This window comes from Equus caballus, chromosome 14 (genome assembly GCF_041296265.1).
Source record: "Equus caballus isolate H_3958 breed thoroughbred chromosome 14, TB-T2T, whole genome shotgun sequence".
NCBI classification, from domain to species: domain Eukaryota; kingdom Metazoa; phylum Chordata; class Mammalia; order Perissodactyla; family Equidae; genus Equus; species Equus caballus.
In genome coordinates this window covers 76,177,049-76,193,132 of record NC_091697.1, presented here as the reverse complement: position 1 = coordinate 76,193,132, position 16,084 = coordinate 76,177,049, and the positions used below count along the sequence as shown (strand labels likewise).

Sequence of the window (16,084 nt, the reverse complement as noted above, 5' to 3'; positions counted from 1 at the left end):
TCCTCCCAGTTTTTAGAAAGCTGTCTCTGAGGTGGCTTAGAATAAGGAAGGGTAATCCTCTCTTCATTCTTTGGTTATGAGTTTGTAACAGTAAAAAAAGGTAAGACTTTAAATTGTTATAGAGCAAATGAATGAATAAATACCCAGTGTGTGGAAGAAGTCTAGAAAACCCTGTGTGTGTGTGTGTGTGTGTGTGTGTGTGTATGTGTGTGTGTGTATGTGTGATGATTAGGAGGAAAAGAAGAGAAAGATCAAGCTGATGAAAAGTTAATATGGAAACCAAGGTCCACAGAGAAGAAGAAAGAAATGTTGCTTAGCAACTGGAAGTTTTAGGAAGGAAAATTCTAAATTCCAATGGGGGAAACTGTGGAAGGTAGGTAAATAAGTATCAAAAGTGAAGGGTTTTGAGATTTTGGGGAGGGGGAAGTTTCCCACCTTCCCCTCTTAAGTTTTTGTGGCTGGACTAATAATTGACACAAGACCAGATTAACAGGAGAAAAACCAACCTAATACATGCACACAGGAGATCATGAAAAAAAAATGATGCTTAGAGAGTAAACAAAGCAGGCAAGCTTTATGTCTTTTTATACAAAGAAACAATAAGTTTGTGAGGATTTGACAGGGCAAAGAACTTAGGTTTGGGTGCTTAATAGGTAAGGAATTTAAGCAGAGTTTGGGTTTGGGGTAGTAAATGAGTAAAGAAGTAACAAGGTTTGTTTATACAGACTTCTCGGCCCTGAATTCCCCATCTCTGTTGAAAAGGATGTAGGGAGAGTACCTTTCACATGGGAGATTTATTTTTCTGCTTTAGGGGGAAAGTGGAGGGAAAGTGTCTTTGCACCAGATGCTTCTCAAGAAATTTTAATTCAAAATAATCAATATGCCATTGTGGGATATTTTGGGGTGGTCTGCTCTAGGCCCCAACAGAGATGATTGTTATGGTGAATAATTTGCTTTGAGAAATATGCTCCTTCTTTTCCTCTGCATCCATTGAAAATTTGGCCCTGTCTCAAAGCACAACTAATAAACAGTCAAAATAAATGTAGTGGCCAAACCAGGGCCAGTTTGTCCATTACAAACAGATTTGGCAAGAGATCAAAAAGGAAAATTCTTTGCAACTTCACTGTTCTAATCATTTTGTCTTTTTAATTAAACCACTAATGCCTGAATATATTCTTACTGTAAAATATGTTTAAAAAACAGAAGTACTAAGAGCAAACCCTGAAATGACCCCTGTAGGATGTGCTTCTCCTACTTTCCTTTCCCAATTGGTCCCGCTGTCAAGAGTCTGATATGCATCATTTTGTCCCTTCCCATGTGTTTACATATGTTTTTATATAAAACATCAGATGGGAAGGGAGGAGGGCAAAAGGGGTGATTCACACGTGTATGGTGATGGATTGCAATTAGTCTTTGGATGGCGGACGTGATGTAATCTACACAGAAATCGAAATATGATGTAAACCTGAAATTTACATAATGTTATAAACCAATGTTACCTCCATTTAAAAAAACTAGGAAGCAAATGTATATATTTCTTAATATTTAACACAAAGGGGATCAAAACCTACTACTTGAAGGTATAAAAAGTATCATTGGAAAACTTTTCATATAATATATATAGGTATAAGTCATTCTTTTTTACATGCTATACATCATATGCCACTCACAATGTCCCGAGTGATGGGCATTTCAGTGTTTCCAGTTTTACACTAATACACACAATAAAGTTATGAATAGCCTTGAATATATCATTGGGCACTTGACAAAGTATTTCTTGAAATTGTAATGCTAGAAGCAGAATTGCAAGCCCAAAGGAATTTAAAATTTAAAATATACTTCCTAATTGCCTTCCCAAAAGACTTCAAAAAAGACTTCTATCTACTGTATCTGACTGTGCCAATTTCCTCATATCTTTCCCAAATTTAACAATTTATGTCATCTGATAAGTAAAAAATCACACATGCACGCGCATGTACACACACACACACACACACTCACACCATTGCCAGTGAGAATGACTATCTTTCATGTTTATCAGCCATTTTGTTTCTCTTTTTGAGAACTGCCATCTGGCATCCTTTACTCATCTTAGTGTTGAGTTGTTTGCCTTTTCCTAAATTATTTATAGCAGTCTTTATACATTCTGGTTATTAATACCTTGTCTGCTAAATGTGTTGCGGTAATTTATCTCTGCCATGCGTATTTTATCTTTTTCAGGTTTTTTTTCTCCAATTATGCAGAAGTTTTAAAGTTTTTTAGGAAAGATCTGTCACATATATTTGATGGTTTCTGGGTAGGGCTCTCACTTGAGAGGACTTTTGCTACCCCAAGGCTTAAAACTATTCTCTATTTTCCTCTAACACATTTATGTTTTCACTTAATGTTCAGTGCTTTAAACCATCTGCAATTTGTTTTAGTAAATAATATGAGGGATAGGTAGTATCTTGCTTTACTTTTGTCATATAATAGCTACTTTCCTACAATTTAATAAATATACAATCTTTTCCCACTGATTAAAAGGCCAAGTTAGTTATAAATGTCTTACATATATATGAATCTGCTTCTGCTTATGTACCCTATTCAATTTTATTGACTTATTTCTTTATTCCCAAACTCTCCACATTTAATTAGTATAAGCCTCATAACGTGTATTCATATCTATTTAGAAGTCCTGCTCATTGATAATCTTTTTCAGATGTTTTTGGCTCTTCTGGGGCATCTTTTCTTTCATATGAAAGAAGAGATTAGATAGATAAACAGATAGATATAGATATAGATATAGTCTTGTGATTTTGTTTTCTATATATATATATATATATATATATATATATACATATTTTGTGTGTGTGTGAGGAAGATTGGCCCTGAGCTAACATCTGTTGCCAATCTTCCTCTTTTTGCTTGAGGAAGATTGTCACTGAGCTAACATCAATACCAATCTTCCTCCATTTTATGTGGGATGCCACCACAGCATGGCCTGATGAGCAGCCCAGGTTTATGCCCAGGATCCAAACCCAGGAACCCTGGGCCACCGAAGCCAAGCACACGAACTTAACCACTATGCCACCAGGCTGGCCCCAAGACATTTTATATATTTTTACTGAGCTCTATTTTCTCGCTGGTTACTGCTTATACAAAGAAATGTGCCAGTTTTCTCTGTTTCTCATATTGATGCCTCTCATTTCTTTCTCCCTGGTCTTTATTACACTGAGTTTTGCCAGAGCAGCTATCCTTTTCTTGTGTCTTTAGTCAGAATTCTTCTCATATTTTGTCATGAACTGTGGTGTTTTCTGTAGATTTCATATAAACACTCCTTATTAGATTGAGGCTGTTTTCCCTTAGTTTCTACTTGCTAATTTTTTGAATCATTGAAGAGCTGAATATAGTCAAATGGATTTTTTCCTTGGTCTGCTAATAATGATTTATACATTTATTTTCTAAAATTTAACCAGGTATTCTGGAAAATCGTTGGTTAGACTCTTCTTTAGAAGCGTACATTTCAAGATTTTTCCTTTCTCTTTCCTGCCAAAGAACAGAGAGGAACTTGGCTGTTTAACCAGTGTGAATAGGGTAATGGAGTAATAGCTGGTTACAATCACTGCCAATCACAGCTGCACCAGGAGAGGTTAGACAGAGATCTATCTGCCTCACATAAAGTGGGGAAACAAGGAGTCAGTATCAGTTTGGATACATGAAAAAAAGAAACAGAATCTCATAGACAAAAGCCTGAAAGCAGTGTGACATCTGAATTTTGTGTAACATAGAATCGGCTATAGAATAAGTGGTGGTCTAGTGGTTAAGATTTGGTGCTCTCACTGCCACAGCCTGGGTTCCTTTCCCAGTCAGGGAACCACACCACCCATCTGTCAGTCGTCATACTGTGGTGGTTGCTTGCTGCTGTGATGCTGAAAGCTATGCCACTGGTATTTCAAACACCAGCAGTCACCCATGGCGGATAGGTTTCATCAGAGCTTCCAGACTAGACAGACTAGGAATAAGGACCTGGCCACCCACTTCCAAAAAATTGGCCGTGAAAACCCTATGAGTAGCAGCGAGCATTGTCTGATATAGTGCTGGAAGTGAGACAATGGTGCCGAAGGACTGGGCACGTTCCCCTCTGTTGTACACAGGGTCACTGGGAGTCGGAATTGACTTCACAGCACTAAGGACAGCATAGACTAAGTGGTTAATGGAGTAATACTCTATTTCTAAATCTTCAATGTACTGAAATTTACGCCACTTTATTTAGCTGCAGTGGTATGTTCCTAGCGAAGAGATCTCCACAAAACCCATAAAAATACCCCATGAGTTCAGCAATGAAGATTCAGCGAGCCCAGAGAGCACCACATCACCCCCCAACCCCGCCATCAAGTTAGGCTTTTCTTACCCCATTACACACCCTTATGCCATCTCTGACCCTGCTTAACTTCAGCCCTGGAGGGGCCCAATGTCACAGCTGAAAGTGCGGGTGTGGGTAAGGAGATGCTGATAAAGCAAGGACAGAAGTCTCCACACACACCCTCCCTACTCGCTGCCAAGTCTCAGCCTGAAATGAACCTGAGCTGGGGAGCAGAGAAGTGAAGTATTAAATCAAATCCTATTGTAGACTATTCCACTAGAATGGACATTTTTAATTATCTGAATAGGACCAAAATTGTTATTAGAAGTGACTGGAGGATTTTTTTTTTTTTTTTTTACTGCTTAAGAGCGACCAGAAAAACTATGACCTTTTCTCAATATTTTATCCAAGGAGAGAGGAATAAGACTGTAGAATGGATTTTAAAAGATAGTGAAAAATAAATAAATTTGCATTATGTTTGCATCCTATCAATTTCTGCTAGTTCAGCACACCAATTACATAATCTTAACTCGTTTATTTTTAGTCTTTGTTATTTACTAATACATGCATTTAAAATTATGAATATTTCTCTGAGTACTATTTTGACTACATTTCACGGATTATTATAATTAGTGCTTTCATGTTCATTCATTATAAGGGATATAAATTATAATTTGTAATTTCAATTTTCGTTTCATCTGAAGGGTGTTTAAAAATTTCTAAGTGCATGCTTCTTTTGCTATTTTTTGCTGTTAGTTTCTAATTTTACTGCAATTGGTAAGAAAACTTGTCCTGTATGATTTCTAGCTTTGAATATTGGAGGTTTTCTTTATGGCTCGATACATAGATTTCTACCAGGGGCTTAAATACAATATCAAGGGAGCAGTTCCCATGCCCATAAAATCTCCCATATGCAATTTTACGTTCTGACTCCCTTGATTCAAAAACCTCAGGATCCAGGGGCTGGCCCCGTGGCCGAGCGGTTAAGTTCGCGCGCTCCGCTGCAGGCGGCCCAGTGTTTCGTTGGTTCGAATCCTGGGCGCGGACATGGCACTGCTCATCAGACCACGCTGAGGCAGCGTCCCACATGCCACAACTAGAAGAACCCACAACGAAGAATACACAACTATGTACCGGGGGGCTTTGGGGAGAAAAAGGAAAAAATAAAAAAAAATTTAAAAAAAAAAAAAAAACCTCAGGATCCCAATTCATGCCAGTACATGTTGGCTAGGTCCTGCAGCTCCTTCAGAGTCTAGTCCCTTCCTCACATAGCAGGCCCAGCACATCCCTGATGTGTTACATTAGGTTGTGACTGGACCTTATTACTGGCCTGGAGACCAGGAGGGATGGTGGGGGCATAGAGGCAAAGTAGGATGCGTACTGTTTTGCAAGACAGAGGCCTTTGTATCATCTCTAAGCAAAGGTATAACAGCCTTTAGTAAGGAGAGCTGGGCCACTTCTACAGGCCCAGATGGTTCAGGGAAACCTGAGGTTTCCAGTTTCTCTAGTGCATCAGCTAAAGATAGTTCCATCCAAAGCCTCAGGGTCCCATTCCTCCTGATAATGGCCCTGAGCTTTGTATAGCAGACTTTCCAGGATTGGGAATTCAGCTTTTTCTGCACCTAGCTATCTTTATAATTAAGTCCTGTTGCTGATTCACAACTCTTTCTGCTGTCCTGCTGCAGCAGATGAGAGACGCTTCAGCTGCCAAGGCTTTCTCACTTTGCCTTAAATTGGTGATTAGTCATCCTTGGCCTTTTACGTTCTTTCTCCAATGCCTAGTTGCGCTCAACAAAATCCATCTGATTTTGTTGTCCTGATAATTATGACTTTCTCCAAATCTTTCAAAGAATTTGACACATTGCACCCATCAGTACTTTTCTTTCTACTGTGATCCCATCTCACTTCACCACTAGTGAAATTTTAACAATTATACTATGTGGTAGCTAGTAGCCTAAGATGGCCCCAATTTCACCACATCCTACATACATATGTCACACATCCTATTTCCTCTCCCCTTGAATCTGGCTTATGCTTGTGATTGCTTTGATCAATAAAGTATAGTATAAGTGATGCTCTTGGCCTAGCCCTTAACTGACCTAGAAGTTTCCACATCCTCGCTTTTAGAACACGTTCTTGGGATGTTCCCTCTTGGAACCCAGCTACCACGCTGTGAAAGCCCCACTTGTAGGCACTCTAGTGGCCAGTCCCAGGTGACCTTGCAATTGAAGCCAGCATCAGCTTCCAATCATGTGAATAAACTCAGTTAAGTTCCTGGACGACTGCAGCCTCAGCTGACCTCACTGAAGCGGGAGAACTGCCCAACTGAGCCCACAGAATCATAAGAAATAATAAAATAGTTATTTTAAGCCACTAAGCTTTGGAAGCTTTGGAATTATTTGTCAGGCAAGAATATGTAATCAGAATATGTTGCCACAGTATGCCAGGAGCTACCATACTCCATTCTCTACCAATAATGTGATCTTCATTGTTAGCCAGCTGGTGAGTGATTCAGCTCCAAAATTTCCTCCTTAAATTCTACTTCCTTGGACCACTTGGCACCAACTATCTGAAATCAGTTCCCCTTAGAAATATGTGTTGAGATAGAGAAGACAGAGATGTGTAAACACAAAATTTATTGGGCAGCAATCAGGAACAATGCCTATGAGAGGGAGTAACGGAAGGATTGGGCAGAAGGAAAGGTTGAATTGTGACACATTTGTCTCAGAGGTCTCAGCTAGTCTCACGGGAGCTCTGGAGATGGGTTGAACCTTCGGAATTGTCCTGAATTGAGGCAGGGAGACTGGAGTAACTGGATGCAAGCTGCCCTCAGGGAGGGGTCTAACTTTGAGTGAGGCATCCTTGACAGTGCACCACAGCATCCCCTATACTGCCATTTTAAATATTTTATAGTACTGTTTGTTTCTTTTTTACCCCCTGCCTTTTGTCCATCAAACCTTCTTTGTCCTATTCTTCCCCCTACCTTGTTGTTTGAAAGCTGTAAACACTTTCTATTCTTCTCATTTTTATCTTTACAGTTTTAAATGTGTATTTAACCTTCTAACTGTCTATCAATGTCCACATTTAATCAGAATATCTCTTCTTTGCCTGGAAGGGCTGAGATTTGTAGTCTACTTGTATTTGTTTTCTGCTCCTGACCTCTCTCTTCTGCTGCCTCTCACACACTTCTGGACTGAGATGTTAAATAAATCCACATTATTATATTGTGCACTAATAATTTTTAAAACTTTAGGTTTTTTTTCATTTAGTATTCTTTCTTGTATTCTATGTTGCTTACTTTCTTGCACATATTAAAGGTTTCATTGCAGTCATCCTACAGTGATTATTTCTGGGAGGATGAATGGGTGATAGATTTTCTGAGTCCCTAAATATTTGAAAATGCTTGTTATTTTGTTTCACTTGAAGTGCTAGTTAGCTTGGCCATAACATATAAGTTCAAAATCTGTTTTTTCTTTGAACTTTGAAGTGATTTCTTCACTGTCTTCCTACGTCAAGTGTTGTGCATGAGAAGTGTGATGAAATTCTATTGTTTCTTTGCGGGTAACCTGGTTATTCTTTCCTGAAATGTCAGTGTTCTTAAATAGCACTAAGACATATCTCCATGTGGGTTGTTTTATCTTCACTTTTTTCTTCCAGAATTTCAAATAAATGGAATCGCACAATACATACACTTTTGGGTCTGACTTCTTTCATTCAACTTAATGTTTTTGAGACTCACCCATGTTTCTGTGTGTATTAGTAGTTTATTCTTTTTACTTATGAATAGTAAAGTTTAAAAAAATTATTTTCTAGTTTTTTGTTGCTAATACATAAAAATACAAATTTTATATTGAATTTTACATATTGACTTTATATTGACTATAAACTCATTAATTCTAAGAATTCATCTATAGATTCTTTGGGATTTTTAGCATAGGCAGTCCTATCATCTGTAAATAATGACAGATTCTTTCTTGTCAATACTTATTCCTTGAGGTTTTTTTTTTAATCTTGCCTTATTGCTTTGGTTAAGACCTTCTGTGCAATACTGAATAAAAGTAGAAGTGGTGATAGAGAGCATGCTTTCAATTTCATTTCTGATCTCAGAGGGAAATTTCTCAGCATTTCACCAGTAAGTGTGATTTTTGCTGTAGATTCTATTCCTAGTTTGTTAAGTGTCTTTTTATAATTAATGGACTTGACTTTTATCATTTTTTTCTGCATATAGTGAGATGGCCATATCACTTTTCCTCTTTTCTCTGCTAATGTGGGTGAAATATATGTCTGATGTTAAACCAACTTTGAATTCCTGGAATAAACACAACTGGGTCATGATATAGTATAATTTTTAGATATTGCTTTTAAAATTTAGATCATGAATAATATTGGCCTGAAAAATATTTTCCTTGTAATAAACCAACTTATCCTGGCTTCAAAAGGCAAGTCAAGAATTGTTCTCTTCTTTTTATTTTCTGGGATAGTTTGTGTAAGATTGATGTTCTTTCTTTCTTAAAATGTAGAATTTACCAGTGAAGCCATCTGCGTCTGGAGTTTTGTGTATGTGAGCATGAGTGTGTGTGTGTGTGTGCGCGTGTGTGAGAGAGAGAAGATTTTCCTAGAGATTTAATTTCTTTGATAGGAATAGAGCTATCCAGATTTTCTGTTTCTTTTTGTGTCAAAGTGGTAAGTCGTGTTTTTCCAGGAATTTATTCATTTTATTCAAATTTTCATATCCTCTTAAGACTTTTTAAATATGTATCAAATTTGTGGTAATTTCCCAAGCTTTAATCCTGATATTTGTTACTTGTGTCTCTTCTCATTCTATCGATCATCTGTCCAGGAATTCATCAATTTCAGTGGCCTTTTTAATGAACTAATTTTGGTCTTTCTGAGTATCTCTATGGTATATTTTCTATTTCATTAATTTCCCTTCTTATCTTTTTAGCTTATTTCCTCTTTTTGCATGTAATTTCTTTTTTTTTCCCCTGATTTCTTGAGACGAGTGCTAAGATCATTGCATTTCAAACCCAGAAAATGTTAGGACAGATGAACAAGGCAAGAGAAGCCAGATCATCTAGCTAAAGAAAAGAACTCTGCAATTATTTGGAAATCTGAGAAATTTAGATGATAATGTAGAAAACTCAGAACCTAGGCTGTTCTCTGAGAAGTGGAAATTGAAAATAAAAATAAACAAGGCAGGCTACTAAGCTTTGCAACACTATATAATTTTTTTAAACCCATCTTTACATTAGTTTCTTTAAAAACTAAAGCTGGATAAAAAACAGTACATACTGTAATTCCATTTATGTAAAATCCTAGAAAATTCAAACTTATTTATAGTGTCAGAAAGCAGATCAATGGTTGCTTGGGTTGGAGGATGGCAAGGAGTGGCAAGAAGGAGAGGTTACAAAGGGGCACAAGAATGGAGGTGATGGACATGTTCACTATCTTGATTGTGGTGATGGTTTGGCAGGTATATACATATATATGAAAGCTTGTAAAATTGCACATTTCAAATATTTACAGTTTATTTTATCTCAATTATACTCAGTAAAACTGTTTAGAAAACATATCATTGTAGAAATAACAGGAACAAAAAAGATGTCACTACGTTGTCATCTTCCTTGTCTGACAAGAAGTTTACTGTAATTCTTATCATTTTTTCTCTGTATGTAATGCGTTTTTTTCTCTTGCTGCCTCCAAATTTTCTTTTTGTCTTTTGTTTTCAGCAGATTGAATACAATATGCATAGGTGGTATATTAGTATGTATATACACACATATAGAATACACATACATATATATGTATATAATATTTGATATTTATCCTTGCTGTTCTCTAAGTTTCTTGGATCTGTGGATTGATATCTGTTACTAATTTTGGAAAATTCATAGCTATTATTTCTTCAGTTTTTCCCCCCTGTTCCCTCTTTCTCTTCTTCTGGAATTCTGTTTAGGCATATATTAGACTGTTTAAGACTGTCCCACGGCATTTGAATGCTGTGTTTCAATTTGGGTAATTTCCATTGACCTATCTTCAAGTTCATTGGTTCTTTCCTACACTCTGATATACTACTGATATATCTACTGATGGGTGTGTTGAAGACATTCTTCATTTATGTTACTGTGAGATTTTTTGTTTCCTGAAATTCCATCTGATTCTTTCTTTTAGTTCTCATATCTTTGCTGAAATTTCCCATTGATCTTATATATTTTCACCTTTTCCATTAGAGTTTTTAATATAATAATCATAGTTATTTTTATATCTCTGTCAGATAATTCTAACGTCTCTATCATATTTGAATCTGGTTCAATTTATAGCTTTGTTTTTTAGCAGTATGTTGTTTATTTCTTGCCATTTCATTTGCATCTTGTGTTGGATGGTGGACACTGAGGTAAATAGATCTTATGCCTATAAGTAGGCATGCCTTCCCTTCTGCTTGGCATTTAGTGTGGGAGTTGGAGTTAATCTAGTGAGGAGTTTGGTTGGATTTGCAGTTTATTTATGCTATGCTTATCCTCATTGCACGACATGCTTCATATTTCTCTACCAATATCTTTTGCTTAGGGTGGCAGCTGGTTGTCCTGAGCATCTTTCTATTTGTCAGCTTTACCCTCAGCTTTAGGTCTTCCATTTGCACCATGCCACAAAGAAAGTCTGTCTCCACGCGCTTGCAACTCTCTTATCAGTGTTCCACTGTTACTTGTTACATGATGCTTGTTAGCTTGGTGGTGGGGGACTGAAGGGACATTCTCTGTACTCTTAGGTAGGTCCTGTGTCCCTGGGTCTCAGGAATGTGACTTTCATAGAGCTTTTGCCTTTCCACCTTTTATAGTTTTGTGTTCAGGACATAATCCTCCCTCTCCCTTCAGGGAGCTCTCCCAGCTACTGTGAGTTTGCGCTAGTGCCTAAAGGTGACAATGTTTAATCCCCTACCTGCAGATTAAGGCTTTTGTTCCACAGGGGACATAAGGGAGAAGGTCTTGGCTGGTTTTCTCCCCTCCTCACAGTAGCTGCTCTTTTCTTTCTGCAGGTCTGCACATGAGGCATGCTTTTTCAGGACTCTTACCCATCTTTTTTTGTACCCAGTAGAGTCTGGAGAAAAGCCTGCAAGAATGTGTGAACTCTCCTTATATATTTGGCTCCCAGGGGGTTCACATTCTGTTGAGAGCCCACAACATCCTCCAATTTATTAACTCTTCATATCCAATTCTTACTGTTGAGTGGCTGTGTTTGCCTTAGGTAAGCAGCTGTCATCTTTCCTTGTGGACAGCTGTCTCCCCTTAGATTTTAGACCACTTGGTTATCCTCTGACTTCAGGTCTCTATACGGTTCAAGAAAATTTTGGCCTGCATTTTGGGTTTTTGTTGTTGTATTATAAGGCTTGGAGCAATACTCTTTGTAGCTCTCTACATCCTGAGCAGAAATCAGAAGTCTTTTCTTTGTCATTTTCTTATTGATTTCTAAGAATTCTTTATATATTCTAGATGCATATTTTTTGCTAACTATTTGTATTGAGAATATTTACTCCCAGTTTTTGGCTTGTGTTTATACTTAATTGTGTCTCTTGCTATATAGAAGTTTTAAAATTTTATAAATCCCAATTTTTAATTTTTTTCTTTTCTGTTTAAATCTCCTGTGTCCTATCTAAAATATTTATATCTACTGTAAGTTCCTGAAGATATTCTTCAATGTTTTCTTTGAGAAGTGCTACTATAGTTTTAGCTTATGTGCATAAGTTTATGATCCATCTTAAGTTTAATTTTGTTTGTGGTACAAGGAAAAGATTGAGGTTCATTCTCCCCTATATATTTATCTAGTTCTTCTAGAAGCAGTTACTGAAAAGACTTTCTTTTGCCCATCAAATTACTTTGATACTTTTTCAGAAATTAATTGACCACACGTGTATGGTTCTGTTTCTGAACTCTATTCTGTTCCATTGAATTCGAAATTCTGTTTATTGAAATCAGATAGAGTGAGACGACCAACTTTGTTCTTTTTCAGGATCGTTTTGTATGCTAGGTATTTTGTATTTCTTTACACATTTTAGAATAAACTTTTCAATTTCTACAAAGTCTACTAGAATTAGCATATATATCAGTTAGGGGAGAATTGACATGTTAACAATATCGAGCTTTCCAATCAATGAACATGGTGTATCTTTCCATTTACTTGCATCTTATTTTGATTTCTCTTGGCAATAGTTGGTAGTTTTTCCTGTGGAAGATTTGAACATCTTCTGTTGAATTGGTTCCTAAGCATTTTATAGTTTTATTCTATTGTAAATGGAATATTTTTATTACATTTTCAATTGTTTCCTGCCAGTATGTGGAAATACAATTGATTATTTTATTTCGATCTTGTACCCGGTGACTTTGTCAAATTCATTTATTAATTTTACAAGTCTAAATCAAAACCTTGAATTTTCTATGTAAAAATCAAGTTATTTATAAATGGCAATAGTTTAACATTTTCCTTTTCAATATTTGTAGACTTTCAATTTTACGTAAGTTAAAGGATTGTCTATGCTGCTATTATAATTTTTAATTGGCTTAGTTGAGATACAATTTGCATACACTAGAATTTATCCATTATTAAAGTATAATTAAAGAGTTTTGACAAATGCTAAAATCATGTAATCACCATCAAAACTTTCTATCGCCCCCAAAATTCCCTCAAACTCATTTTCAATCTTCTACCCTACCGTGGCCCCTGAAAGCCACTGATCTGCATTCTGACAATTTTGCCTTTTCCTGAATATTTTGTAGAAGGAATCATATGCAGTATTTTCTATTATATTTTACCTCTATATATATTACAAACCACAAAATTCAATGTTACGATTTTTGTTTTAAACCACGGTTATCTTTTAAATAAAAGAAGAATAAGAAATATGGCCTTTTCTATTTACACATATATCCCATTTCTGCTCTCTTCATTCTTTTCTGTATATCTTAGTTTCCATTTTGTTTATTTCCCTTTAGCCAAAAAATATTCCTTTAGTATGGAATTCTGGATCTACAGGTTTTTTTCATTCAGTTAGACATAGCAGGGCCCCTTATGGTTTTGCTTTCTGCAGTTTCAGTTACCTCTGGTCAACTTCAGTCTGAAAATATTAAACGGAAAATTCCAGAAATAAACGATTCATAAGTTTTAAATTGTCCACCATTCTGAGTAGTATGGTGAAATCTCATGCCATCTCTCTCCATCCTGCCCAGGACATGAGTCATCCCTTTGTCCAGTGTATCCATGCTGTATATGCTCCCCTCTTTACCCTACTTAGTCACTTAGTAGCCACTGTTGGTTACCAGATTTTCTGTTGCAGTATTTTACTTAATAATGGCTCCAAAGCACAAAAGTAGTGATGCTGGCAATTCACATATGCCAAAGAGAAGCCATAAAGTGCTTCCTTTAAGTGAAAAGGTGAAAGTTCTTGACTTAACAAGGGAAAAAATAATCGTATGCTGAGATTGCTAAGATCTACAGTAACTTTTATTACAGTATATTGTTAGAATTGTTCCATTTTATTACTAGCCATTGTTGTTAATCTCTTACTTTGCCTAATTTATAAATTAAACTTTATCATAAGTATGTATGAATAGGAAAAAACATAGTCTATATAGGGTTTGATACTATCTGTGATTTCAGGCATCCACTGGGGGTCTTGGAAACTATCTCCCATGGATAAGGGGGGACTACTATAACTCTAGAGATATCATTCCATTGCTTTTGGACCTACATTATTTTGATCTGTCATTGAATTATTACTTCCTTACAATATATAATATACTTCCTTCTCTCTCTGTCTGGGTAGGAGATGCTTTCAAAACTTTTTCTTTATCTGTTGTTTTCAAGCATTTGACTTACATGGACCTAGGCGTGGTTTTATTTCTGTTTGTTTCTGTTGGGGTTTCTGAGATTCTTGAATCTATAAATTGATGTTGTTTACCTAAATTTGAGACATTTCAGCCACTATTTTTTCAAATAAGTTTTCTGCCCCAATCCTTTCTCCTTTTCTCCTGGGACTCCCATTACATGTAAGATATCTTGATATTGTCCTACAATTCACAGAGATGTGTTCAATTTTTTTTGAATATTTTTTCTTTTTCTTTTCTAGATTGGATAATTTCTATAGCTATGTTTTTTATTAGTTTTCTATTGCTGCATAACAAATAACTCCAAATTTTAGTGACTTATAACAGCAATAATCATTTATCTCTCATGGTTTCTATGAATTCAGAATTCTGAATTATCCAAAATTCTGAATCCTTGGGTAGTTTCAGCTCAGGTCTCTCATGAGGTTACACTTAGATATTGTTGATTTCAGTCATTTGAAGGAATTGGGGCTGGGGAATCTACTTCGTTGATGGCTCACTCACATGACTAGCAAGTTGGTTCCTCTCCACATCAGCATCTCCATGGGGTTGCTTGAGTATCCTCAAGTCATGGAAGTTGGCTTCCCTCAGAATGAGCAATCCAAGAGATCAAGGTAGAATCTGCAATGCTTTTATGACCTTGGAAGTCAAACACTTTCACTTCCACCATATTCTATTTGTCACATAGGCCAACCTTAATTCAAGGCAGTAGTTGAACTGAGACGGGCATAAATACAAGAAGGTGAAGATCAGTGGGGATTATCATACCACAGTCTATCTTCAAGTTCGGCCACTCTTTCTTCTGCAATCTGCACTCTTCTGTCAGCCCTGTAAGTATATTTTTTCAAATTTCAGAGAGTTGGCTTGTTCAGTTCTGAAATTTCCAATGGTTTCTTTTGAACCATTTTCAGTTCTCTGATAGGATTACCCATCTGTACACTTATTATGATAATCATTTCCTTTAAGTATTTAAGCCTCTTTATAGTAGCTGTTTTATATGCTTTTCTTGTGAATACCAACCTATGAATCATCTCGGGGTGGTTTCTATTAATTGATTTTTCTTTTGACTGTGGTTTATATTTTCCTACCAGTTCATATATTTAGTATTTTTTTTATTGTGTACTGGATTGTCAGTGGTTCCTTGCAGAGATTCTGGATTTTGTTATCTTTTTCCTGAAGAGTTTTCTTTTCTTCTCATACACAGTTAAACCCGATGAGACTCACATTCCAAACTCTGTCTCCTCTGTGGTGAAGAACAGCTAAAATTTCTTCTCAAGTTTTCTACCTTCCAGTTATTGCTTTGTGCTTTCTACTGGGTTCCTTAGAGTTTCCCTACATAAGCATAGTTCAGAGGTTAGCCTAGTGTTTGAGCATAGTTTTAATGTAGATTTTTGAATTTCTCCACTGTGGTCCCTTCTTTCTGGATTTCCTTCTCAATTTCTAGCTTCTCTGCTAGCCCTGAATTTTGTTTTCTGACACCTCAAGCTGCTAAGAGTTGTGTTGCCTGTAGAGCCCTGAGAGGAAAAGCCAAATGAATGTGCCTCTCATTCAGAAGAGTTACTTTCTTTCATGAGTTCTAGCATTTCCAATTTTCTGATTTTGGTGGTTCTTCTGCACATGTAAATAACTTTTTATACTTAGTCTAGAGACTATAATTATTATATACAGGAAGTTTAGTCATACCAGCTATTCTGCCATATCAGAATTGAATGTTGTCCATTCGTGTTTGAGTGAGACACAAAATAGCTCATTGGAAGTTTTCGGTCCCTGAGTCTGTTCAGTGATGGGCTTTACTGTAAGGTGTTGAGAAATATCAGGATGTTTTGTTGGGGAGTGTATCCGAATTGTCAGTATTCATAGGTCCCCC

At 36.5% G+C, this 16,084-nt stretch overlaps 1 protein-coding gene across 4 annotated transcripts in view; it reads left to right on the top strand.

Annotated features, from left to right (window-relative positions):
* The first annotated feature begins 326 nt into the window (after nucleotides 1-326).
* Nucleotides 327-16,084, top strand: part of CAMK4 (calcium/calmodulin dependent protein kinase IV) — a 235,305-nt gene continuing 219,547 nt past the window's right edge. Inside the window, exons 1-2 of one of the 4 annotated variants that reach the window (XM_070234457.1) lie at nucleotides 336-373; nucleotides 14,906-15,047. The gene's annotated coding sequence lies outside the window, so the exon portion shown is untranslated. Of the gene's footprint in view, nucleotides 568-14,905; nucleotides 15,048-16,084 lie in introns of all 4 variants that reach the window. The other 3 variants (XM_070234458.1, XM_023617871.2, XM_070234456.1) reach the window with 3 other exon arrangements.